This window comes from Pseudopipra pipra, chromosome W (genome assembly GCF_036250125.1).
Source record: "Pseudopipra pipra isolate bDixPip1 chromosome W, bDixPip1.hap1, whole genome shotgun sequence".
NCBI classification, from domain to species: Eukaryota; Metazoa; Chordata; class Aves; order Passeriformes; family Pipridae; genus Pseudopipra; species Pseudopipra pipra.
This window is the reverse complement of record NC_087580.1, coordinates 50741566-50767040: the sequence shown is the minus strand read 5'-3', so window position 1 is coordinate 50767040 and position 25475 is coordinate 50741566. Positions and strand designations below refer to the sequence as shown.

The 25475-nt window shown below is 41.5% G+C and overlaps 1 long non-coding RNA gene across 1 annotated transcript; it reads left to right on the top strand.

The window, feature by feature from the left end:
• Positions 1-631: 631 nt before the first annotated feature.
• On the top strand, positions 632-7017 carry LOC135405092 (uncharacterized). The gene is made up of 3 exons (XR_010425735.1): positions 632-755; positions 5987-6099; positions 6903-7017. It is a non-coding gene; the product is annotated as an uncharacterized LOC135405092 (long non-coding RNA).
• Positions 7018-25475: the final 18458 nt, after the last annotated feature.

Below are 25475 nucleotides of genomic sequence, written 5' to 3'. Positions count from 1 at the left end.
TGACCACTTCAGGGCTGACCAAAAGTTAAAGCATATTATTAAGGGCATTCTTCAAATGCCTCAAACACTGACAGGCTTGGGGCATCAACCACCTCTGTAGGAAGCCTGTTCCAGTGTTTGACCACCCCCTCAGTAAAGAAATGCTTCCTAATATCAAATCTGAACCTCCCCTGCTTCAGCTACTTAGTTCAAGTCTAAGTAGTCTTCTCAGACATTCTGAGCTCATGAGAAGTTTGTTACATTTTAAAATTATTTAAATTCCTTTGTCTTCAAACAGGTGCATGGCCCCTCTTTAGATGATTAAACCTTATTTTTGAACTACTTGATTCCTGAGAAGATGAGTCCTTTGGAAAAGGAAATAGTGTAAATGAGCTTTAGATGTTAGTGGCGTAGTTTTAAAACTAAATTCCACAAGAAATTGGTAGTTGTGCTGCGATATCCACTTTATGAATTTTACAATGCATTGCCAGTGTTCTGTTTCCTTGCTACAATTATTTTGATGTTACTTTTTTCTTTTGTGTGAACTAGCAAAACTGTATATTGAGACTGGGAAATCAGGCAGAACAGAATGTGATATTGCACTTACAAAAAAAGTGAACATAAAGAATAATTTTGTATTTGATAATTTTGTAGGTACAAGCCTGTGCAGAAAGTGGATGGAGTTGCAGATGGTTTCACAGGAAGTGGTCAACAGACAGGTACATCTGCTGAACAAACTATAATTGCCCAAAGTCAACATCATCAACAGTTTTTAGGTATGAAAAGATGTGTTATACTGTTGTCTCATTGTTAATAGAACAAAAAGATACTCATAGGAGCTATATGTTCTGTATTGCAAGACTTCTGCAATATTTAATATGCATCATGCAAATATAAAAGGAAAAAATGTGCAAAATCTACTTGCATGGTAGATTTAAAATATATTGCAATGCAATTGCAATGAAGACTCCGAGGCAAACTGCTCTGGCAAACGTGCTCTGGAATCAAGGATCATGCAGAGGGACTGTGGGGAGAGTTCCTGAAGCAGCAAGACCTTGAAATTAGCACGGAGAGGTGCCTCAGCCCCCCTCCTCCCAGCAGGAAGCTCTGAAACTGACTCACAGGCAGCGCTGACTCAGTATGGGTGGGATCAGGAGTGACATGTCCATTCCCCACCCCTACAAAAGTATCTCTTAGGGAGCACAGGGAGCAGAGTACTTAAACAGGGTGTGGTGTTGCTTGGCAGTTCGCAAAGGGAGGATGCAGTCACCCACCAGCTCAAGAGGTCAGCTCAGTTGGTGGTCATTACCCTCTCAGAAGGAGCTGAGCTATCATATCTGCTCGGTGGGGAACTATGTCCTCTGCACTTGCCAGAAAGGATGTGGTGCCATAGACAAAGCTGCCATGAAAACACGCAGCCATGTAGGTCTTGGGCTACGGGGAGTGCCAGAGCCTGGCACTGTATTGGATGACAGTAGAGACAAAAGCTGTGTGAGGTGTGATGAAGTGGATGATCTGCTCAAGAGAGGAGGTAGAAAGGTTAAGAAGTATCAGGGAGTCTCAGGAGGAGGTTGAGTGGTGGAGCCACTCTTTACCATCCCTTAGGCAAATACACCAGCCAGCCACATCACAAGAAGCAAAGGATCCTCTACTCTCTCACCACGAGGTAGAAGGAGGGGACTTAAGAGATGGGGGAGCAATGGAAACATGTGCCTACTTGAGGCAGCAGACGAATCCCCTCCTGGCTTACCTCAGCTTCCCAGGTGCCCTTCTACAATAAGTATGAGGCTCTAGAACTTGAAGAACAGGCACAGAATTGTCAAGGTTGAAAGAGAACATCAAGATCATCTAGTCCAACTGTTACAACCCGCCCCAGAAAAAGGGAGGGGGGTAACCCAGGTTTTTATCAATAATTCCCTTGGGGTGGATTAGAGTGAAACGACACTGAATAATCGGTGTCTGAAAACATATGCTGGCAAGGTTTATTTTAACAATTCTGTATCAACAGGCATGCTAGCATTTCTGTGTTGTCATATAACAATGTGACATAGAGATAGAAAATGCATAGGGGACAATTTTGCATCAACAGGTATGCTAGAATTTTAGGTGCTGTCATATAACAATGTGACATAGAGATAACCTTTGGGGGGGGAGAAAATGCATAGGGGAGAGAAAAGCAGGATAAGAGTAAGGGAAAGAAAAGCTGAGAGTGGACAGATGTCTATAGTCACCGCCCACGGGGTCCAGCGATGAAACTTGGTAGTTGCAGCTTCCATGTCTGTCAGTTGAAGTGGTAGCCTTGATCCGCCGGAGGTGAAGGAGGGAAGCCTCCACACTCCAAGAAGTTATGAGTTATTATATCCATGGTGTTACGACCCGCCCCAGGAAAAGAGGGGGGGGGTAACCCAGGTTTTATCAAAAATTCCTTTGGGGTGGATTAAAGTGAAACGACACTAAATAATCAGTGTATGAAAACATATATTGATAAGATTTATTTTAACAATTTTGAATCAATAGGTAAGTTAACATTTTTGGGTGCTGTCATAATCAATAGGTAAGCTAACATTTTTGGGTGCTGTCATAATCAATAGGTAAGCTAACATTTTTGGGTGCTGTCATAACCTTTCTGGGGAGGAGAAAAATGCATAGGGGAGAGAAAGGCAGGATAAGAGCAAGGGAGAGTAAGGGAAAGAAAAGCTGAGAGTGGACAGATGTCCATAGTCACCGCCCACGGGGTCCAGCGATAAAACTTGATAGTTGCAGCTTCCATGTCTGTCGGTTGAAGTGGTGGTCTTGATCTGCTGGGGGTGAAGGAGGGAAGCCCCCACACTCCAAGAAGTTATGAATTATCATATCCATGGTCAGTGTCACGGGCCATGCCTCGAGCCTTCAACCTCTCCCTGGGCCCTGCGCAAGAGAGCTCCTGTGTCTGGCCTGGCTCCCGCCTTTCAAGTTTAGCAGAGGGAGGGAGGGTCCTGATTGCTCGTCAGATGTATCAATAGTCAAAAGCCTGCAAGGTCAGCTCTTATCTTTCAGGACTTCACACCTCCAGCACTGGAGGGAGGGAGGGTCCTGATTGCTCATCAGATGTATCAATAGTCAAAAGCCTGCAAGCTCAGCTCTTGCCTTTTCAGGACTTCACACCTTCAGCACTGGAGGGAGGGAGGGGCCCGACTGCTCATCAGAGGTATCATGCAAGTCAAAAGCCTGCAAAAGTCTCCTAGAATGCATAAATCATTAACCATTTCAGTCTCTGACACATGGTCAGTGTCACGGGCCATGCCTCGAGCCTCCAATCTCTCCATGGGCCCTGGGCAAGAGCTGCTGTGTCTGGCCTGGTTCCCGCCCTTTTCCTGACTGCCGGGGGGGGGGGGGGGGGGGGGGGGATGGGCTCCTATGGGCCATCAGAGGTCCTGCCCCTTCAATTGCCCATCAAAGGTCAAAAGCCTGCAAGCTCAGCTCTTGCCTTTTCAGGGCTTCACACCTTCAGCACTGGAGGGAGGGAGGAGCCGGATTGCTCATCAGAGGTATAATGCAAGTCAAAAGCCTGTAAAAGTCTCCTAGAATGCATAAATCATCAAACATTTCAGTCTCTGACACCAACCATCAACTCAGCACCACCATAATTACCCCTAAACCATATCCCCAAATGCCACATACAGATGAACACAAATATAATATGGATACACTACAATATGGACAAAGATCCATACAGGTTGGAGGAGTTGCCTAAGGTAAGTCTACCCCCTGCATCACAACTGCCTCAGTCAAGAAAAAAAGAGTAGTTGTCATTGGTGACTCCCTTTTGAGAGAAACAGAGGCCTGCCTGATATGCTGACCAGACCCAACCCATAGGGAAGTCTTTTGCCTCCCTGGGGTCCAAGTAAGAGACATTACCAAGAAACTCTGTAGCCTGGTACGGCCCTCTGATTATTATCCATTACTGTTTTTTCAGGTAGGCAACAATAAAGTCCAAACAAGAAGTCTGAGGACAATCAAGACAGACCTCAGGGTTTTGGGATGACTGGTTGAAGGATCTGGAGTGTGAACAGTGTTGTACTCTATTCTTCCAGTTGCAGGGAACAATGGGTGTAGAAAAAGGAAAATCATACATATGAATACCTGGCTCTGAGCCTGGTGTCACCAGCAGAATTTTGGGGGTTTTGATCATGGGTTTACATGGCACCGAGCCTGCTGGCAACAGCTGGGGTACACCTGTCTCAAAGGGGGAAAAGGATCCTTGTACAGGAGTTAGCAAGGTTCACTGAGAGACCTTTAAACTAGATTTGAAGGGAATAAAATCAGGAACACTGGAGATAAGTCTGGGGATGGTATGCCATTGTTTGAGGGGTGGTGTGCTAGAGAGGTCCTTCAGTAGAGGTATGTGATGGAGATACAATCAGTAGCAAGGATGCATGGGTTATTGATGTGCTAGAAACCGCGGAAGCAGCTGAGAATGGTCAAGCAGAAATTAGAGCTTCTCCCCTTGAAAAGGCAGTGGATCAATAACACAAATGAAGTGTATTACATCAATGCATGCAGCATAAGCAACAAACAGGAGAAGCTGGAAGCCATGGTGCAGTAGGAAAACAATGACATAGTTGCCATCACAGAGACATGGTGGGACAAGTCACACAATTGATGCAGATGGTCTTTAATGTCCCTTCCAACTCACACCATTCTATGATTCTATAACCTGATGTCCTTCTATGACAAGGTAACCTGCCTAGTGGATGAAGGAAAGGCTGTGGATATTGTTTACCTAAACCTCAGTAAAACCTTTGACACTGTGTCCCACAGCATTCTCTTGGAGGAACTGGATGCTCATGGCTTGGATGCGTACATTGTTCACTGGGTAAAAGATTGGCTGGATGGCCAAGCCCAGAGAGTGATCGTGAATGGAGGTAAATCCAGTTGGCAGGTGATCACAAGTGGTGTTCCCCAGGACTCAGTCTCGGGACCAGTCCTGTTTAATGTCTTTATTGATGATCTGGATGAGGGGATCAAGTGCACCTCTATAAATTTGCAGATGACACCAAATTGGACTGGAGTGTTGATCTGCTGGAGGGTAGGAAGGCTCTGCAGAGGAATATGGACATGTTGGATAGATGAGCGGAGGCCAGTGGTATGAGGTTCAACAAGGCGCAGTGCTGGGTCCTGCACTTGGGTCACAACAACCGCCTGCAGCGCTACAGGCTTGGGGAAGAGTGGTTGGAAAGCTGCCCATCAGAAAAGGACCTGGGGGTGCTGAACATGAGCCAGCAGTGTTCTCAGGTGGCCAAGAAGGCCAATGGCATCCTGGCTTTTATATTTGCTAATGTAAAAATGCTTATTAAATGTGTTATTGCAGTAATTGTACACTTTGTTTTGAATTCACGTATTGGGATTTGGCCTAACCTTGCTGTTACCAAAATCATTGGGAACCTTAGGCTATAGTTAGCAGGTTTTTGAATTTTTGTTCCACTGTCCCCCTGTTTGACAGTGGACTTTCCCCCCCATACCAGTATATCTGTGGGAAACATTTATGAGAAATAGTAAAAGCACATGTTGGCTACAGTTGAAAGTCTTTTTATTTTCAAATAAATATATGCTACTGAGTCTACTAAACCCTAACATTCATGTCAATTCAAAAACTATTCAGTTGATCACAATAAAACCTATTAAATTCTATTAATCTCTTATGTACTGACATGAATATTCTGCTTCATCCTGTCATATTCTGAAAATGAGTCTTATCTTTTTTCTATACAGATACAAGATGTATGTGTGATCATTTTTATCTGCTATCTGTCAAGAATAATTTAAAATCTCCTTTTGCTGTAAAAATAGCTAGCTGGTTTGTTCACAAATTAAACTTCAAAATATATTAACTATGAAAGACATTCCTCTTTGGACATTATGACCTTCTAGACTTTATTTCTTTACATCATCCTTAAATGTTTTCTAATCAAACTATAATTGGCATACTTTGCGATAGCTTTATTCTGTTATGTTGTCATGGAAACAGACGCATCTCGAGTACTTCCAGAGTTTGGGGAACTTGAAATATCTTCACTGCCAGATGGTACTACCCTTGAGGACATAAAATCACTGCAAAGTCTTTATCGAGAACACTGTGAGGTAAGAAAAGTGGCATTTCACAGAAATCATTCTTTGAAAATTCGTGTTTTAGTGAGAATCAGTTCAGCAGGATGACTGACACAAAGCAGATTACGGCCAGCCTACTTGTATCTTTTGCACTCCTCAAATATTTTGCTTATTCAGAAAGGACATTTGCAAAAAGACTTCTGGAATTTCTCTCTTAACAGGGAAAGAAAATAATAGGTAATAGAATACCAATACTGGAATGTAATCATGTGTAGGTTTTGAGAATTTTAGATAAAACAAACTTTAGATAATATATATACAGAATTTTGCTTTTTTTATAAGAGTTGAAATTAGATTAAATTATTTCTAATGTTTATGTTAAAAACAAACTCAGTTTTTCTTCAAGTTTTAAAGAAGCAGTTTGTTTAAGAACTTAAAGCCACATTTTATATTGAATAATGTGTTTTAAAATTATTGTTGATGGGGCTTTAAAGCATGTAATGAAGTAACAAAATTAATGAAATAGCAGGTTTCCTTTGTGTTTGCAATAGTATTAACAGCTCTGTTTAGGTGAATTCACCTGGTATATGTGCTTAGGTTCTTTTCTGGAGGCTTCCATGTATTTCCTCTTGGCCTGATCTGAGTCTCTGTCCACACTAGTCTGGACAGTTGGAACAATTTTTGCTAAAAAGTTATTAAAAAGTATATTATACATTTATTTATAAGCATATATTTTAATATTTTTTCTGCAAAATGACTGGGGCAGCTATACCCCTGTGAAGAATTGGAGGGCAATCACATAGAAGACTATCTGCACCGGTTTTATATTTTTTCAGGCAATTGTGGATGTTATTGTGAATCTTCAGTTTAGCCTGATAGAAAAATTGTGGCAAACTTTCTGGCGCTATTCTCCCTCTGCTCCAGCTGACGACACAGCTATTATTGAACTGAGGTCAGTAAATGTCTCTTTGCTTACTGTTCACCATCATGATATAACAGCAGGAGTCAAATCAAAGAAAGACTTAGTTTTACATATAGGCTAAGAACCTTTTCAGGTATCAGCAGTTTTTCAGGTTAAATTTTTGTTGTCTAATATTTGACATATAGGCTGTTGGTATATGTCAAACTGCATCCTTGAAATTATTGTATACATCTTCTATTTTTTCCTTTGGATGACTAAATTCAAAGTATCTCTTCACAATATATTGTCTGGTCTGTTTAAATTGCAAGGACCATTTTATCATACCTCTGCATAATTTATGGTCTGGAACAGAACTTTGGAGGCCATTTTTTTCCCCCAGTTTCATATGACCAAGTTAGAGTTTCAATTGGATGTAACAGAGATATCTGTAAAGTTTTCATTAAATAATCTATTTCAAAATCCGTTGTACTTATCTGTATGTAAATGCTTTTCCATTTGTTACATTTATTCACACTAGCAATCTGAGTGAAATAGAAAATCGACTTCCAAAAGGAAAACTAATTACTCTGTGCAAAAATGAGTCTATTCTGAAATGGATGGGTAACTGTGACCATGTGATGTACCAGGCTTTGGTGGAGATTCTCATTCCTGATGTCCTTAGACCTATTCCTAGTAAGTTAAACACAGATAACATCTCATAAGACTGTCTTTTGTTTTGTTTTATTTTATGTGGTGAAATTTTTGTGCCTCATGTGAAACTTTTGGGAATGATTTTGAAGGATGTAAACTTAGTGTGTGTGTCATCTTTCCTTAATTCTGTTGAGTAGAAAAGTGTACTGGAGTTGATGTAAGCATTGTATTTAAAGAAAAGGGAGAGTGGATATTTCACTGCATTTAAGAAAACCTCTAGAATTTTTAAGAATACATTTCCCTATGGAATATGCCTTTTTAACTGCAAATTCTAAGTTTTTATTAATTTTAAGATAAAAATGGCTTTCTTTATATACTAGTTCTAGTCTGACAGCTGTGAATGCACTATGGTCCTGAGCCTGAATCCAATAATGTCAAGACAGCCTTTCTGCTGACCTCAGTAGGCTTTAGTTTAAGTTTTATACATAAAAGTTCTAGTTGTTAAAAAAGTAAAATGTATATGCTTTGTCTTTTCATTTTTGGATAATTGAACATTTATGTATTATCAGTGGTTGCTAAAACCTTATCAGTTTTGATATCTATTAAACCAACATAACACTGTCAAACATCTTAAGGCTTGTTTATTGTTCCAATCTATTATACTTCATTTTCTATTTCCAACATGAAAGACTCATCAATTGATTCTAGTATTATGGCCAACTGACCATTATCAGGAATAGAGCATTCTTTTCAAAGCTGATTTTATAGCATCCATCATTGCTCAAGCATGGTATTTTTTTATGGCTGCTTTTGGTAGTAAATGATTTTTAAATTGTTTTCCAGGAAGGAAAAAACATTTATTGCATGTTTTGTATGTTGTGTTAAATACTGAAAAGTAATTATAATTACATATATATATAAAATATATAATATTAAAAGAAATTATAAAAGAAATATTAGGAATGAACAGGGAGACACCGGTGAAATGCCACAAAGGAATTAGGTTGCATTCCTCTAAAAAGTTAACAAGGTTGATAGGCCCACAAAAGTGCCTCTATAGCAATGCATACAGCATGGGTAACAAATAGGAAAAGATGGAAGTCACTGTGCACCTGGAAAGCTATAATTTAATCACCATCACTGAAACTTAGTGGGACAAATCAAACAACTGAAGCACTGCAATCAATGGCTATAAACTGCTCAGAAAGTGCAGACAAGGAAGAAGGCATGGAGGGGTTGCCCTCTATGTAAAAAAATGAATTGACTGGAGAGAGCTGTCTTTGAAAACCAGTGCTGAATGGGTTGAGAGCTTATGGGTAAAAATAAGGGAAAAGCCAACAAAGACAACCTCGTGGTTGGTGTTTACTACAGGCCACCAGATCAAGGGGAGCCTGTTGATGAAGTGTTCTTACTTCAGCTACAGGAAGCATCACACTCGCGGGCTCTGATCCTTGTGGTGGGCTTCAACCACCCTGACACCGGCAATCTCTCTTCCCACATCTTTCAAGACCCTGAATCTAAAGGTAGGGACTGGTAGAAAGAAGTCCCTCCCATCATGGGAGAAGATCAGGTTTGTGACCACATGAGGAACCTGAGCATACACCAGTCCATGGGATGACAGGAGGAGCTGGAAGCCATTGTGCAGCAGGAAAACTATGACATAGTTGTCATCACAGAAACATGGTGAGATTACTCACATGACTGGAATGCTGGAATGAATGGATAGAAACTCTTCAGAAGGGATAGACAAGGAAGGAGAAGGCAGTGGGGTATCCCTGTATGTTAGGGAGTGTCTCAATTGTCTGGAGCTTAATAATGGTGTCTACAGGGTTGAGTGTTTACTTAAGAATCAGGGGGAAGGCCAACAAGACATATATGGTGGGAATCTTATAGAACACCCAACCAGGATGAAGAGGCAGACAAAATATTCTATAAACAGCTGGGAGAAGTCCTGTGATCACTAGCCCTTGTTCTCATGGGAAACTTCAACTTATGAGGTCTGCTGAAAATACAGTCTAGAAGGTTCCTGGAGTGTGTGCAAGATAACTTCCTGACACAGCTGGTGAGGGAGCCAGCTAGGGAAGGTGCTCCACTGGACCTATTGTTTCTGAATAGGAAAGGAGTGGTGGATGATGTGATAGTCGGAGCCCATCTTAGGCATAGCAATCACAAAATGAGAGTTTTTGATTCTTGGACAAGTAAGGAGGGGTGCCAGTAGAACTGCCACCTTGGACTTCTGGAGGGCAGACTGGCCTGTTTAGAAGACTGGTTGAGAGAATCACTTGGGAGGCAGTCCTGAAGGGCAAAGAAGTCCAGGAAAGCTGGACATTCTTCAGAAAGGAAATCCTAAAGCCACAAGAACAGGTCGTCCCCATGTGCCAAAAGACAAGCTGGCAGAGAAGAAGACCAGCCTGCCTGAACAGAGAGCTTTGACTGGAACTTAGGGGGGGGAAAGGAGAGTTTATGACCTTTGGAAGGAGGGACAGGCAACTCAGGAGGACTACAAGGATGTCATGAGTTTATGTGGGAAGAATATGAGCCAGCAGTGTGCCCAGGTGACCAAGGCCAATGACATCCTGACTTGTATCAGAAATAGTGTGGCCAGCAGGACTAGGGAAGTGATTGTCTCCCTGTGCTTGGCACTGGTGAGGCTGCACCTTAAATACTGTGTTCAGTTTTTGGCCTCTCATTACAAGAAAGACATTGAGGTGCTGAAGCGAATCCAGAGAAAGGCAATGAAGCTGGTGAAAGGTCTAGAGCACAAGTCTTATGAGGAGTGGCTGAATGAGCTGTGGTTGTTTAGCCTGGAGAAAAGGAGGCTCAGGGGAGACCTTATCTCTCTACAACTACCTGAAAGGAGGTTGTAGTGAGGTGGGGGTCCCTTCTCCCTAGTAACAAGCGACAGGACAAAAGGAAATGGCCTCATGTTGCGCCAGGAGAAGTTTAGATTGGATATTAGGAAAAATTTCTTCACCGAAAAGGTTGTCAAGCATTGGAATGGGCTGCCCATAGAAGTGGTTGAGTCACCATCCCTGGAGGCATTTAAAAGACGTGTAGACATGGCATTTAGGGACATGGTTTATTGGTGGACTTGGCAGTGTTAGGTTAATGGTTGGACTCAATAATCTTAGAGGTCTTTTGCAACCTAAATAGTTATATGATTCTGTGACCCAACAAGATGCATGCCGGGGTCCTGAGGGAATTGATATAGTTGCCAAGCTGTTCTCCATTATATTTGAGAAGTCATGGCAATCAGACCACATCATCAGTGACTGGAAAAAGGGAAACATTGCACTCAGTTTTAAAAAGTGTAAAAAGGAGGACCCTGGGAACTACCACGCAGTCAGCCTCACCTCTGTTACCTGTAAGATCATGAAGCATGTTAAGGAAACTACCCTGTCTCACCATTCGTGAGACTCTCTGGCAGTCACGGTCCCAAGGACAAAGACTAACTTCTGGGACTGAAGCCCCTTCACTGCAGGTGGCTCCAGTGAGCTGACAGGAGCCCCATTTGGCTCCCCACAACTCCCCCTCACACACAGTCAGACCAGGTTTTCTTACCAGTTTGACCCCAGGTTTCCCATTGCAGAATCTCAGATGTCTTGTTCCATAAAGCCATTTATTCATGGCACAGCAACACAGAAACAGCCTGAGCTGGTGCTTCCAAGGAGAAGTCGTGTGAATGGTAAGACTGGGTAGTTTCCTTAACAGAGCAGATCCTCCTGGAAGTTATGTCGAGGCATATGGATGACGGGGGGACATTAGATACAGCCAACGTGGCTTCACCAAGGGCAAATCATGCCTGACTAATCTAGCGGCCTTCTATGATGGAGTGACTACATCAGTGGAAAAGGGGAGAGCTACAGATGTCATCTACCTGGACTTCTGTAAGGCCTTTGAAACAGTCCCCCAAAATATTCTGGCCAATAAATTGGAGGCATATGGGTTTGATCAATGGACTGTTAGATGGTGTTGGGGTTTAACCCCAGCTGGCAAATAAGTACCACACAGACACTTGCTCACTCCCTCCCTCCTCTGCTAGTTGGATGGGTAATCAGAAAAAAAAAGTAAAACTTGTGGGTTGAGATAAGAACAGTTTAATAATTGAAACAAAGTAAAATATAATAATACTAATAATGTTAATGATAATAATAACAATAATAGTAATTGCAATTGTAATGAAAAGGAGAAAGAAATGAAACCCAAGAAACACAAGTGATGCACAATACAATTGCTCATCACCCTCTGACTGATGCCCAGCCTGTCTCTGAGCAGCGATTGGTCACTTCGAGCTAACTGCCCCCAGTTTATATACTGGGCATGATGTTCTGTGTCATGGAATATCCTTTTGGTCAGTTCAGGTCAGCTGTCCCAGCTATATTCCTTGCTTTTTGTGCACCTCCTCACTGGCAGAGCATGAAACACTGAAAAGTCCTTGACTTAGGGTAAGCACTACTTAGCAACAACCAAAACATTGGTGTGTTATCAACATTATTACAGAATCACAGAATCATTTAGGTTGGAAAAGACCTCTAAGATCGAGTCCAACCTTTGACCGATCACCACCTTGTCAACTAGACCATAGCACTAAGTGCCACATCCAGTCATTTCTTGAAAACCTCCAGGGATGATGACTCCACCACCTTCCTGGGCAGTCCATTCCAATGTTTAACAATCCTTTCCATGAAGAAATTCCTCCTGATGTCCAACCTGAATGTTCCCTGGCGCAGTTTGAGGCTATGTCCTCTCGTCCTGTTGCTAGATGCCTGGGAGAAGAGGCCAAGCCCAACCTTGCCACAACCTCCTTTCAGATAGTTGTAGAGAGTGATAAGATCACCTCTGAGTCTCCTTTTCTCCAGTTGCCTCAGCCGCTCCTCATATGATTTACCTTTGCTGCAGACTTGCCCTCTGATCTCTGAGGCTTCGGATTCCTGAAGGCAATCCTTACCAGTAAAGACTCAAGTGTAGAAGGCATCAAGTACCTCAACCTTTGTCATTAGGTTCCCTACCCCATTCAGCACCAGGCTCACATTTTCTCTGGTCTTCATTTTTTTTGCTGATGTACCTGTAGAAACCCTTAATGTTACTCTTCACATCCCTCGTCAGTTTCAACTCCAGGTGGGCTTTGGTTTTCCTAACCCCATCTCTGCACACTTGGACAGTGTCTCTGCATTCCTCCTGGGTCACTTGCCCCTTTTTCCAGCTCCTGTGTGCTTCCTTTTCGTGTTTTAGTCGTGAGCTCCTTGTTCGTCCATGCAGACCTGTCATCTTTGCTTGATTTCCTGCTCATTGTGATGGACCGTTCTTGAGCTTGGAGGAGGTGATCCTTGAATATCAAGCAGGTCTCCTAGATCCCATCTGATCTCCAGGACTGCCTCCCATGGGATTCTTCCAAGCAGGTCTATTCTCTCAGTATGCTCAACTCCACCATCTCATGGTCAATGCAGCCCAGGCTCCTCCCAAGTTTCACATCACCAACAGTTTGTAAGAATTGTAAGAAAAGCTTCCTTGTTTGTAAGAATTGTGTCCAGCAGTGTCTCCTTTTCAGCCCTGTTTTGCCGATTACGAGCTCTCTCTTTTCCATAACACCCTGCACCCTTTGTTTGCCAACCCATTCCAGTACTCCCTCACTTGATTGTGGGTAGTCATCTCCCTCCCCTGTTATTTCTAGTTTAAAGTTCTTGCCAGGTTGGCCAGCCTGTTGGTAAAGATGGTTTTGCTCCACTTGGTCAGGTGGATCCCATATTTCTCTAACAGTCTTCAATCCTTAAAGAAGGGTCCCCATGGTCATAAAATACAAATACCCATTGTCATTGCCAGCTGAGCAACCAACTGTTGACCCACAGGATACTTCCATTCCTCCTCAAGCTCTTGCTTTTCACTGGAAAGATCAATGAGAAAACTACCTGGGCCCCCAAACCCTTGACCATTGCTCCCAGGTGCATGTAGTCACACTTGATATGCTCCAGGTCTCCTCTGGCAGTATTGGTGCCCATGTGAAGATTCTCAAGGAGTCAATCCCAGGATTGGACAAACCTTGTCAGTATCTCCCCAGCAATCAGTAAATCTCCCAACACAGCAGGTCAGATGTGGGCCCCCATCCCCTAAAGCATGGAGTCTGCCACTTATTATCACTTGTCACTTCCTTCTGGTGCTGCTGTGTGGCTTGGGCTTAACTAGCTCAGATGATTCATTGGACAGAGTTCCCAGACCTTCATCTGCTGTGAGGATACTGCATCTGTTCTTTAGCTGGAGATATGCAGGTGAAGCAGGAGCCTTCTTTCTGCTTCCAGAAGTCACAGGCTTCCAGCCTTTGCCATTTCCTAACCCAAGTAGCACAGACCACCTGATTCTCCTTCAATACAGCTGAGACTTCAGGCTGCAGGGTCTTGAAAAACCAGTAGATCTCTTTCTTACCTTCTCTGATACCACGCAGTCTGCTGACCTCTTCCTGTACCTTCCTTGGCAACACAGGTCCTGTTCCACTGCACACCTTCTGCAGGCAAGGAAACTGTCTCCCTCTACCCCAGCCTCAGCAAGAGACCCCAAGCACTCACTGTACTGAGAGTTGCATCCTCCCTTTGGGAGTTCGGTCTGGATTGAGACCTCTGACATTATAGGGATAGTTGCATCAATGGCTGGAGGTGGTACCCTGTGACACATTAACACCATTACTCAGGACATGGATGCTGTTCTCTGCAAAGTTTCTGGGCCCCTTCTGAGTCAAGTGCTGCATCTGTTGTCTGCCTCTGTTATCTATGCTGTAAGAAGAAACTCAGGAAAATATTTGCAAGTACTACTTTGTAGAAATACCCCATCATAGGCAGGTTTCTTTTTTTTCTGGATAATCAGAAAGGTACCAACAGCAAAAAAAAAGGGAAAATATGTTTAATTTAGTAAGGATGTAAACTGATAATTCTATTTCTGAGTTTCATCTTTTTTTCTTTTCCTGATTTTCAGTATTCGGGGAAACCTACTCTTTCCCATAACTTCCTAATAAATATTACCATAAAGGAAATTAGGAGTGAAGAAAAACTTTTTGAAAAACAAGCTCTAAGTAAAATTTGGTCAGTTGAAATTTTTGTGAAAACTTTTTAGTGCCAACAAAATGAACGAAAAACTACTGAGTAGGAAAAAGCCAAATTTCTTTGTTCAAAAATAAGTCAAACACTTTATACTTCAGCAGGAGTAAAATTTATTATTATCTAATGATTCTAGCAAAAGACCAGACCCACTGTGTATTAATGGCAATAGATCCTTTCCCCTGAGAATGGCCTTTTTATCTCTTCACAAATGACAGGATGGACAGTACCAAACTTGTTTGGGAGTTCCTCTTCCAGGCAGAGAAGTTATGTTCAAGATATTTTTCACATTGTATTTCTCAATTTCAGCAATTTCAAGTTCCGGAAAAACTGCAAAATCTTGTTATTTGTGTAGGAGAAAGATTTCATATGCGAAACACAAACTTTTTGAATGCTTATCCAAAAATAAATGTTCTTCTCCTAACTTTTTTTGCTGCATCATTTAATGTGTTTAGTAACACTTTACAAACTATCTGAATGAACTTAGGCCATTTATTTTGCACCAGATTGTTAAAATTCCCTGAAAGTGGTTTTTGGCAATTTTGATGATACCCAGATCAACTTGAAGAATGTTTGGAGCATGTAGGTGCTTAGGCTTTTGGTAATGGCTGGATATGTTAACCACTGTTTACAGGACAGAGGACAACAAAATTTTTTAATTTAATGTATCATTTTCAAAGTTCATTAGAAATTTGTGATCACTCTATACATCACCGTCCTCTAATAATATAGTGTTCAGCTAGAAAGATGGAATATTATTTCTTTAGAATTCAGAATTTTTCTTTCTTCATAGCTAAAGACTTTTTTTAAAATCAGGATGACACTGAACTGCATTTTTTCCACACTCATTTTTTAAAACAGATCATTCTGTAATAGAGTGGGGTTGAAAAGATCTTAGGTATTTTACATAGCATTTGTCCAGGAAAAAACTTTGCTAGCAGAAGTTTTTAATTACAGGATTCATCGATTACTCAAGCTGAAAAAGGGCATTTCTCATATTAGGTGACTTCCATTAACAGTTAATTGTTACTCTACCAAACACTGTTTTGCCTCATAAACAAAATCCAGTCTTTACTTGTCGCTGTTAAGTTGAGATGGCCAAAGCGACACAGAAACAGTCTTCTTCCAAAAGCAGGACAGGAGAGGGATAGATAAATAGATCCTTTATTGTAACAAGTCACCAACATTTATAGCTCTTGGCATAACATACATGTTACATTACGATTGGTGCCTGTAAATAAACATGCATCAGGATTGGCTGCCCTGTAGCACGCTCACGTTGATTCAGCACCTGTAGACTCACGGTGACTAAGCTCCAGCAAGCTCACTCTAACTCCGCAGAAAGCTCAGGATATCTGCCTCTATAGTCCTGTCTTCCTTCCGGCAGACCTACTGTTAACCCCGACAATTCCCCCTTTTTTTTGTATTTATGCCACAAAGACGGCCTTGACAGTCTGTTGCAGGGCCCTTTGCAACAGGCTGATCAAGCAAGGCATCAGTATCGACAACCCCTGATTCAAAGCTAAGAAGAAATGCAGCATTTCCCAACGAGGATGGATAACAACACTTCACCAAGAAAAAAGAGAGTTCATCTACCATCTAGAATAAGGACTCACTATGGTCCGACAGATTCATGTAACACATTCCTTTAAAATCTTGACACTCATGTAAAGTATTTTTAAGTCTACACACATGTATATCTACACAGTTTCTCTCTCTCATACAATCTTTTTCCAGTCATTCAATAGGTGGCCACCTCAGTCATTCTTCACTCACGCATAACTGGAATTTCTATTATACTTTTACATTGTAATTACACAGTTTACATTTTAAGTAGTTATTGGCTGTGTACTTCTCGGTCTGTCATTTTTTGCTAGTCACATTCAACAACTGTACTTGGTTTGAAGAGAAATTATTATAAGGAATATAAGGTCTAACAAATTTAAATGAGATCTATTCTGATTTAGCATCTGTTTATGCACATACATAGTCTCTTTCCCCCTTTTTTTGTATTTAAAAATAGTCATTTGATGTGTAAAATGCTTTCTTGATAATAACTTGTTCTAGGAGTGAGTTAGTTTTGTTTAGAATACTAAAGGCTAATAAAGTCAAAGACATAACACTGGTGATTAATTTCTGCATTTTGCATCTTGCAGTAATTTGATTTTTCTACACAACAAAATAGAAACAATGTAATTTAAGCTAAAAGAACATAAGAAAGTAATGCCCGTACACTTTTAATTTCTAACTGAAAGGCACTTAATTTGTTTCATAACCTAAGTTCCACTGTTATAACTATTATCTGTTATTGATGTTATTTCCTTTTGGGTACTAACTTCCAGTTAAGTCAAAGTTAAGAAGACAGTATTACATACAGAGCATTCTAAAGGAGATGATTAAGGAACATCAAGAGAAATTACACATCATGTGTTATATACGCTACTTGATCTTATGTTTACGTTCACTTGTCCCGTGGGCTTATTTGTATGTGTTTAAGTCAATTCACTGTGGAGACAACGTAGTCTCGATACTCAGGCCACACAGCTGATCTAGTTATGCAAAAAAAACCTTATTATTTGGCTGAATGGACTTCCTCAATGAGTTTGCAGCAGGGAGACACAAATGTGATGCCAGGAAGGGGGAAAAGGAAAGAAAGAAGGTTTAGTTTGCAATCACCAGACTACAGTAACCTGGATTAGGATTAAATTTTCTGAATTACTCTTAATTATTCTTTTAGTAAGCAGACATATAGAAGGGTAAAAAGGGGAAAAACCAACAATTTAAACCTTTGAATTTAACTGCAACGAGTTAAAGAACCGTTTGAATAATAAAAATCTCAGGAGTTTTTAAACATCAGTAATTTAAGTAGAAACATGAGGTTTTTGTCCCTTTACACAGACAGCAAACAATACTGCATTACTAGTCCTACAGCTGGTCCCTGTAGGTTAAAACAAAAGGTAAATAAGTTAAAGCTTCTGTTTGTAGTTGAATATTATTGTATCATGTTCTTCACTACAAAGCAAAGTTAAAAAGGGACAGTTATTTTAGTGAAAATTTCTGAAATTGCAATGCTCAAGTCACATGTATTCTATTTTTTATATAAAGTTAGTACTTAAAAGTCTTATTTATCCTTGAGATAGGTGGGACATGTTTGTAGCTTACTGAAATTTAGTCTTTAAGGCACTAACATTTATTTTCTCATTAGAAGAATTATCCTTACTTCCACTTTTAACATTAATTAAAAAGGGTATTAGAAATTTTGTATGGAATGAAGTGCTCTATAAAGCAATTTCTATTCATGTGTAAAATTCAGGGTTATATTATTCTATTAGCACATCATCTAATTTTATATTTTTGTTCATCTTTTAGCAACACGCTGTAAGAGCTGTAAATTAATACAAATGGTATTTCACTTCTTGAACCTAGTTACTCATAATTCACATCTTGACTGAACCGCAGGGATATTGTATCAAATATGGATCAAATTAGCTTGTACAATACGTTATCATGGGATTATCTACTCAACAGTGTTAATACTGAATAAGAATCTCTGACCATTTACATTAGGCATATCAAGAGAAGTCTCACAGCAGTAGTCACTAACGGACTAAATAATAAAACAGTTATTAGAATTCACATAGTATATTGCAAATAATTCTGTTAAAGACATCCATGCCCCCTCACACTGAGTATAATGTTGTAACTTTTAGAGCACTCCAACCTGCAAGAATTGTTTTAGCTTTGGAAAAACAGCAAATTACAACATTACTTGTTCTTACAGTTTTTTCAAAACTTCCTAAATTGTGGAGAAATTAAACCAATGTCTGAGTTACATGAGTAATGTGTGATTGGCAGCAACACATGATTTCTGTCTATAGTCGGTACTTAGAAAAATTAATAGATAAGTCACTATTATAGTCTGCTAATACAGCTTGAAATTCAGTATCTTCTGTGAGAAGTCAGTCCAAGTCTCTGATGTCTGGGATGAAGTTAACTCTCGGTCCTTGTTCATTTGCCTCTTCTAGGCGTTCTTCACCTTTAATAAAAAACTTACAAGTTTGTTATTAATAGTTTAGTCAGTTTTAAGTGGTTATTGTGGGTAATTTCACAGTTTTTCTTTGAAGCTGAAGGCTTAGTGACAATTCTTTGCAGTATAATTCTCTCCGTAGGAGATAGGTTCTATGGCTTGGTTTTTTGAATTTTTTCTGGAGCATTCTTCAATCCTGCTTCTCAAATAACATTGGTTAGAACAATTACATTTAGTTTTAACTCAATTTCTTTAGGTCTCTGACTTCTGCATTTTCTTTTACTCTGTTTATCATTTTGAGCAGCATTTTATCAGGTTGTACTGCAGAACAATTCTTTCTTATCGTAAAGCAAAACACACTGAATTTCAAGGTCACTGTAACTTTGATAAAAAAAAGTAGCAAGGCATTAATTGAGCAGGTTGATAAGTGTCAGTTTTCATTATGAAGAGACAACTGGCTGTTTGAAATTCCAGCATATGGAAATCCTTCAGAGGATGGGATTACTGATTTTGATAAGGGTTTTATTTGCATAATTGGATTAAATATAGTTTTGTATCCTTTACTTTTCTGTTATCAAGCTACACATAGCTTGGGATTTGAACAGCATTTTTGAAATTGAAACTTCCACCTTTCTAATGTAAGGATGCACAGTAATTCATAGGGCAGATTTCTGCCTCTCTGGATGCAAGACATGAAACTGGAGAACAGTCATGTCCTTTCAGACTTAAGCAGTTTCACCCAGCCTCTGAAAAGATATGATCAGATAGGATTTATAAGCAACTAATTCTGAATATTTGCTGATATTATATACTTTTCTGGGATAACATAATATTTTGAGAATATTTGTATGTATTAAGTAATGAAGAATAGGAATGCTTGAAAACTCTAAACACATTACTTAAACAAAATAGTTATAACAGTTTAACTTACACAGATGCATTTAAGAATTTAACAACTGCAAACAACATTGAGCAACTTCCAACTTTAGCAATTTAAATAAAGCCACAGCAAAACTCACTCAGGTTGCTTCAAACCAGGGTCTTACTTATAGGAGCATACCAGGGGATCAGGGATGCTTCCTGGTAAAGAAGCAACAGTTCTGGTCTAAGCTTGTCACTTGATAACAAGGACACACCTCTTCTGCTTAGCACAGAGACTAGAACAGATGCAGCTTAAGACAATTTTAGATACCTTCAAAATTACGCATATTTGTATTTCACAGAATCTGAGTAAGGCAGAATTTGTCTTTTGAATCTCCAGATATAATAAACCTAAACAAATCAATGCAAGGCTGTAACTAATAGTCAGTTGTGTTCTATTTTAGAGTTTGTTATTGGTGCTGTTATCTTTTCCAGCAAAATATCTTTGGGTGAAAGAGCATTTATACTCTTTTATTTCTCTTTCTTAGAAAACTTCACAGTTCTGAAAGCACTCGAGTTTTTCAGAATGTTTTCTGGTTTTCAGCAACAATTTGCATCAAAAAAAATTGACTAAGAAAATTTCCACCTCTCAGTCTTTCTGGCATATGCTCTACTGAGAACAGAAAAATCAAGGTTATCAAAGAAGTTTACATGGATTGTTTCTTGCTTGTTGTTATAAAAGGTAGAAAAGGTTTTGATTTCCTCTATTCACTTACTAAGCAACAGTTTAAATTTGAAAGGGTGTCTGCTGCTAGGCAATTCCCTGTATTATCTCTTTAGATCTTATCTCTCTGTCCACAAAGGTGGAAATCTCCGGCTGAAACGGCCCAATTTTCATTTTCTTACTTTTTTTTTCCCTCTGGCAAAAACTGCCTTTGTCAACTAAGAAACCTTGAACCAGGCATTTTACTAAATTAGTCTACACAAAACCTTTTCTAGCAATCTGTAAAGACTTGTCTGCAACACACAAATCAACAAAAGGGTGCTGCACGTCTGTCCGCGCGGGGGGGGGGGGGGGGGGGAGGGGAGAGGAGGCAGGCTCAGCTCCGGTGGAAAGCCGTTTCCCCCACACACACACGCTTCGGAATTCTTCATCGCAGGCAGCGGGACCGCCAGCCCTGCGCCGTTCCGCCATTTCAGCGCGCTCCCCCCCGTGCGCCGCTGTCAGCCGCCCTGCGCCCGGCTGCACCCCCGCTCTCTCCCCCCACCGCTGTACTGGGACCCTGCGAAGACGGCCCCCGCCGCTCGCAAGCCTAGCAGTGAGTCACGGTTCGGTCCCGCACGGCTCGGTCGGGGTGGCGTGTGTCCGGTAGCGATGCACTGCTCCCCTCTCAGCATGGTGCCGACGCCATTACGCGACTACGCAGCTGAAAATTCTCGCACCGGCGGCAATGGAGGGGAGGGGCCACTCTTTCTTTTCTGCCTCCAGGGATAAATTGCTAGGTTTTTCTACATTTTCTGGCTTGGAGGCGTGGGTTTTTTAGAAGCGCAATCTTTTAAAGTTAGAAAGACAGTTCGTTACGGTTTCAGGACGCTAGCAGCCTGCTTATCTTCCTATGTGAAATGTAGTCACTATGGCTGACTGATAGCTTTGCTCTTTACGGCAACGCAGCTGCATGTTTTGTCCCATTATTACAATTTTTGTTCCTGATGGCTCGCCCCGATAGCTTACCTAACGAGGCATCAATAAATCTCAGGTCCGGACCTAGCAGAACTTCCACTGCTCTCAAAGCTTCATTGGGCGCTGTCTCCCCTGTGCGTCAGCCCACGGGTCCAACTCTCTCTCTCGGAGAGAAATCACTGCAAACTCTCTCTCTCTCGGAGAGAAATCTTCAAATTCTCTCTCTTCTCGGAGAAAAAGAGTTCTCTCTCTCTCCCTTCAGCGCAGCAATCGCGTCGGCATCACCAGATGTCGCTGTTGAGACGGCCTAAGCGACACAGAAACAGTCTTCTTCCAAAAGCAGGACAGGAGAGGGATAGATAGATAGAACCTTTATTGTAACAAGTCACCGACATTTATAGCTCTTGGCATAACATACATGTTACATTACGATTGGTGCTTTTTCATAAACATACATCACGATTGGCTGCCCTATAGCAAACTCACGATGATTCGGCATTCGTAGACTCATAGTGACTAAGCTCCAGCAAGCTCACTCTAACTCTGCAGAAAGCTCAGGGTATCTGCCTCTATAGTCCTGTCTTCCTTCCGGCAGACCTGCTGTTAACCCCGACATTTACTTGCACTGTTTCTTCTTAGACGTAGTAAAAAAAGAAATCACTTATAGATAGTAGGATTTCCCTTTTCTGGTTTTTTCTTCTTCATTACTGTGGCAGCATTCATTCTCCGCCACCAAGTTTTCACATCAGTAAGAGCAATCCTACCTTCTGTTAGTTTAACACATTCTTATATATTGCTTATTGATACTGTTGTTGAACATTGCACATTGCATTTTGTTCTTCAGAACTAAAATAAACAGCATGTTAGCAATGGTTCAGGGTACTTCAAGCTTACTTGAGGAAACTGAAGTATTACAATAATTGCCATTTCCTTCGGGGTTTTGCTCTTTAAAAGCAAAAGCACTTAGGCAAAAACTGAAGGTGGAAAATTAATGATGGAAGTTTTCAGTTTGTTAAATCAGAAACTAAATAATTGTTACAATCAAGGAATAATTCAGCTTGGAAGGAACCTCAGGAGGTCTCTAGTCCAACCTCCTGTTCAAAGCATGGTCAATGCTGAATTCAGACCTGTTCGCTCAGGGCTTTACCCAGTCAGGTCTTGAAAACGTCTAATGATGGAAACTACACAAAGCTCTCTGGGCAACCAGTTGTGCTGCTTAACTGTCCTGGGTTGCTTTTGCTCTGCTTTGTTGTCCCTCTAGCAGATATGGGGCTGTTCAAGTCCCTCATGAGAACTGGAGCCTGTGAACATGAAGCTTATTCCAGTTACCTGAAGGAGACCTGTTTTTTACATGGCAAGCTTTTGGTAGAGGTGGGGGGTGCACAGATGGCTTCTATGAGAAGACACCAAAAGCTGTCCCCATGTCAGAAAGAACCATTTTGAGCTGGCTCCAAGATGGACCCACTGCTGACCAAAGTCTGAGCCAATCAAAGACATTATTAGCATCTCTGTGATAACATATTTTAAAAAAAGGGTAAAAAATGCTGCACAACAGCAGCTGGGAGAAAGGAGTGAGAATATATGAGAGAAACAATTCTGCAGACTCCAAGGTCAGTGAAGAAGGACAGGGAGGAGGTGCTCCACTGGCTGGAGCAGAGATTCCTCTGCAGCCTATGGGGAAGACCATGGTGAAGCACACTGTCACTCTGCAGCCCATGGAGGACCCCACACGAGAGCAGGTGGGTGTGCCCTGAAGGAAGCTTACAGCCCATGGAGAGCCCATGCTAAAGCAGGGTCCTGGTAGGTACAGTGGTCCTGTGGAGAGGAGCCCATGCTGGGGCAGGTTTTTTGGCAGAACCTGTGATCTTGTGTGGAGACCTACACTGGAGCAGTCCATTCTTGTAGGACTTCACCCCATGGAAATGGCCTATGATGGAGCAGTTCATGAAGAACTGTAGCCTATGGGAAGGACCCATGTTCGAGAAGGTCATGAAGGACTGTCTCCCATGGGTGGGACCCCATACTGGAGCAGGGGAAGAGCATGAGGAGGAAGGAAAGGCAAAGACAGTGTTATGAACTGACCGCAACCCCCTTTTTTTGTTGCCCTGTGCCACTTGGGGGGAGGAGGTGGAAGAGTTGGGAATTAAGTTGTTCCTGGAAAGAAGTGAGGATTGGAGGAATTTTTTTTTTATATTTCTTCTTATTTCTCATTATCCAACTCTGTTTGATTGGCAATAAATTCAATTAATTTCCCCAAAATGAGTCTGTTTTGCCTGTGATTGTAATTGCTGAGTGATCTTCCTGTCCTTATCTTGACCCATGAGCATTTTGTCATATTTTTCTCCCCTGTTCTGTTGAGAAGGGAGAGTGATAGAGCAGCTTGGTGAGCACCTGGCGGTCAGCCAAGGTCAACCCATCACAAGACTTCATCTGCTTCTTCCTGATGAGGTAGTCTGTATCAGATACCTACATCATCACCCACATTGTTATGTCATCTAATCCGGACCCTTAAGCTCTCAACTGGCTTATCATCCATCCCTAGGCAAAACTCCATGCATTCCACCTCCTCCTTCATATAGAACACCTTCTTGGCTTGTTTTCCCTAAAGATTCTGTATCTATTGTTGCCTGTGTATTTTGGTTCTGAAAAAAATCTCTGGAGCAGTTAATTAGGGGTGAGATAAGAAAGGGTTTATTTGCCAAGGCAGTAGGTGATATACGACGCGTGCCCGGCCGTACCTGAGAGGTTACATTTTATAATATCATCCATCCAATCCCAGATGTGTCCACCTTTTGGCCTTTACTCTGGACCGCCCCGGGTCCACCCCCTGAGAATTGGGTCTGGGGACTTTTTGGGACCACCTACTTCATCATTCTCATCATCCTCAGAGCACAAAGGGTACATAGTTACCTAATTCTTGACCGTATTCTGTGGTTTAGGCCCTGATATGCTGTTCTGTCAACTGTTTAGGCCTTTGCCTTGACAAAAGACTAAACACTCTGCTGTATTCAGAAGCAGGATTGATATGGAAAGCATAGAATGGGGTAAGAGGGTTAGGGAATATATAAACAAGGCTGCTGGAGAGAGGGAAAGGAACAAGGAATAAAGAAGGAAGGGGTTTCTGCTTTTAAAACCTACCTATAAAACTTACAAGTCTTACAAATATTAGAAAAATAAAAAAACCATTAGGGGCTTAAGGCATCACTATCCATTGTAGCACTCCAGTTGTATGAGCCATCCCACAATATCTCTGTGATCGTAGCCCTGCAAATGCTCACAGACATCTAATTCCTCCTATTTTTCCCCATGTTGCATGCATAAATGCGCAGGCACTTCAGAGAGGCACCCAGTCGTACCAATTTCCCCAAAAGGGTATGAAAGCTTTCCCATAATGCTGATGTCCTGACATTTCCTTAGTTATGTGCACATGCTTGAAGTGGTCTGCTTTCAACATGGTTTTGTTGATTCTGAGGTCCCTCCTGTTTACACCACATCGTTTGCTTGCCTATCCAGTCTATGACTTACTTGACTATTGGTCATCCCTTCCCCATCATTTCTAGTGTGAAGCTCTCCTTACCAGGTTGATCAGCCTGTTGACAAAGCTGTTTGCGCCTCACTTAGTCATGTGGATCCTGTTTCTCCCTAGCAGTCCTCCATTCTTAAAGAGAATCCCATGGTCATAGTGGCACAAAGTCTAGTTGGAGGCCAGTAAATAGCAGTGTACCCCGGAGACCAATACTGAGTCCAACACTGTTCAATGTCTTCATTAGTGATCTGGGTGATGGGGCAGAGCATACCCTCAGCAAGTTTGCTGATGACACAAAACTGGGAAGAGTGGCTGATACATCACAAGGTTGTGCTGCTATCCAGAGGGACCTCGAAAAGATGGATAAATGGGCTGACAGGAACCTCATACAGTTCAGAAAGGGGAAGTGCCAAGTCCTGCTCCTAATGGTATCCTGGGCTGTGTTAGACAAAGTATTGCCAGTAGGTCCAGGTAGGTGATCCTTCCCCTTTATTCAGCACCAGTTGAGTACTGTATACCTGGAGTCCTGTTTCTAGTTCTGGTCTCCCCAGTACAAGAGTGACATGAACATACTGGAGAGAGTCCACTGAAGGGCCATGAATTGGCACTGCTTAACTGTCCTCAAGGTGAAAAAATTTCTCCTATCAAGTCAGGACCCCTCTTTTTTCAGTTAATGCCCA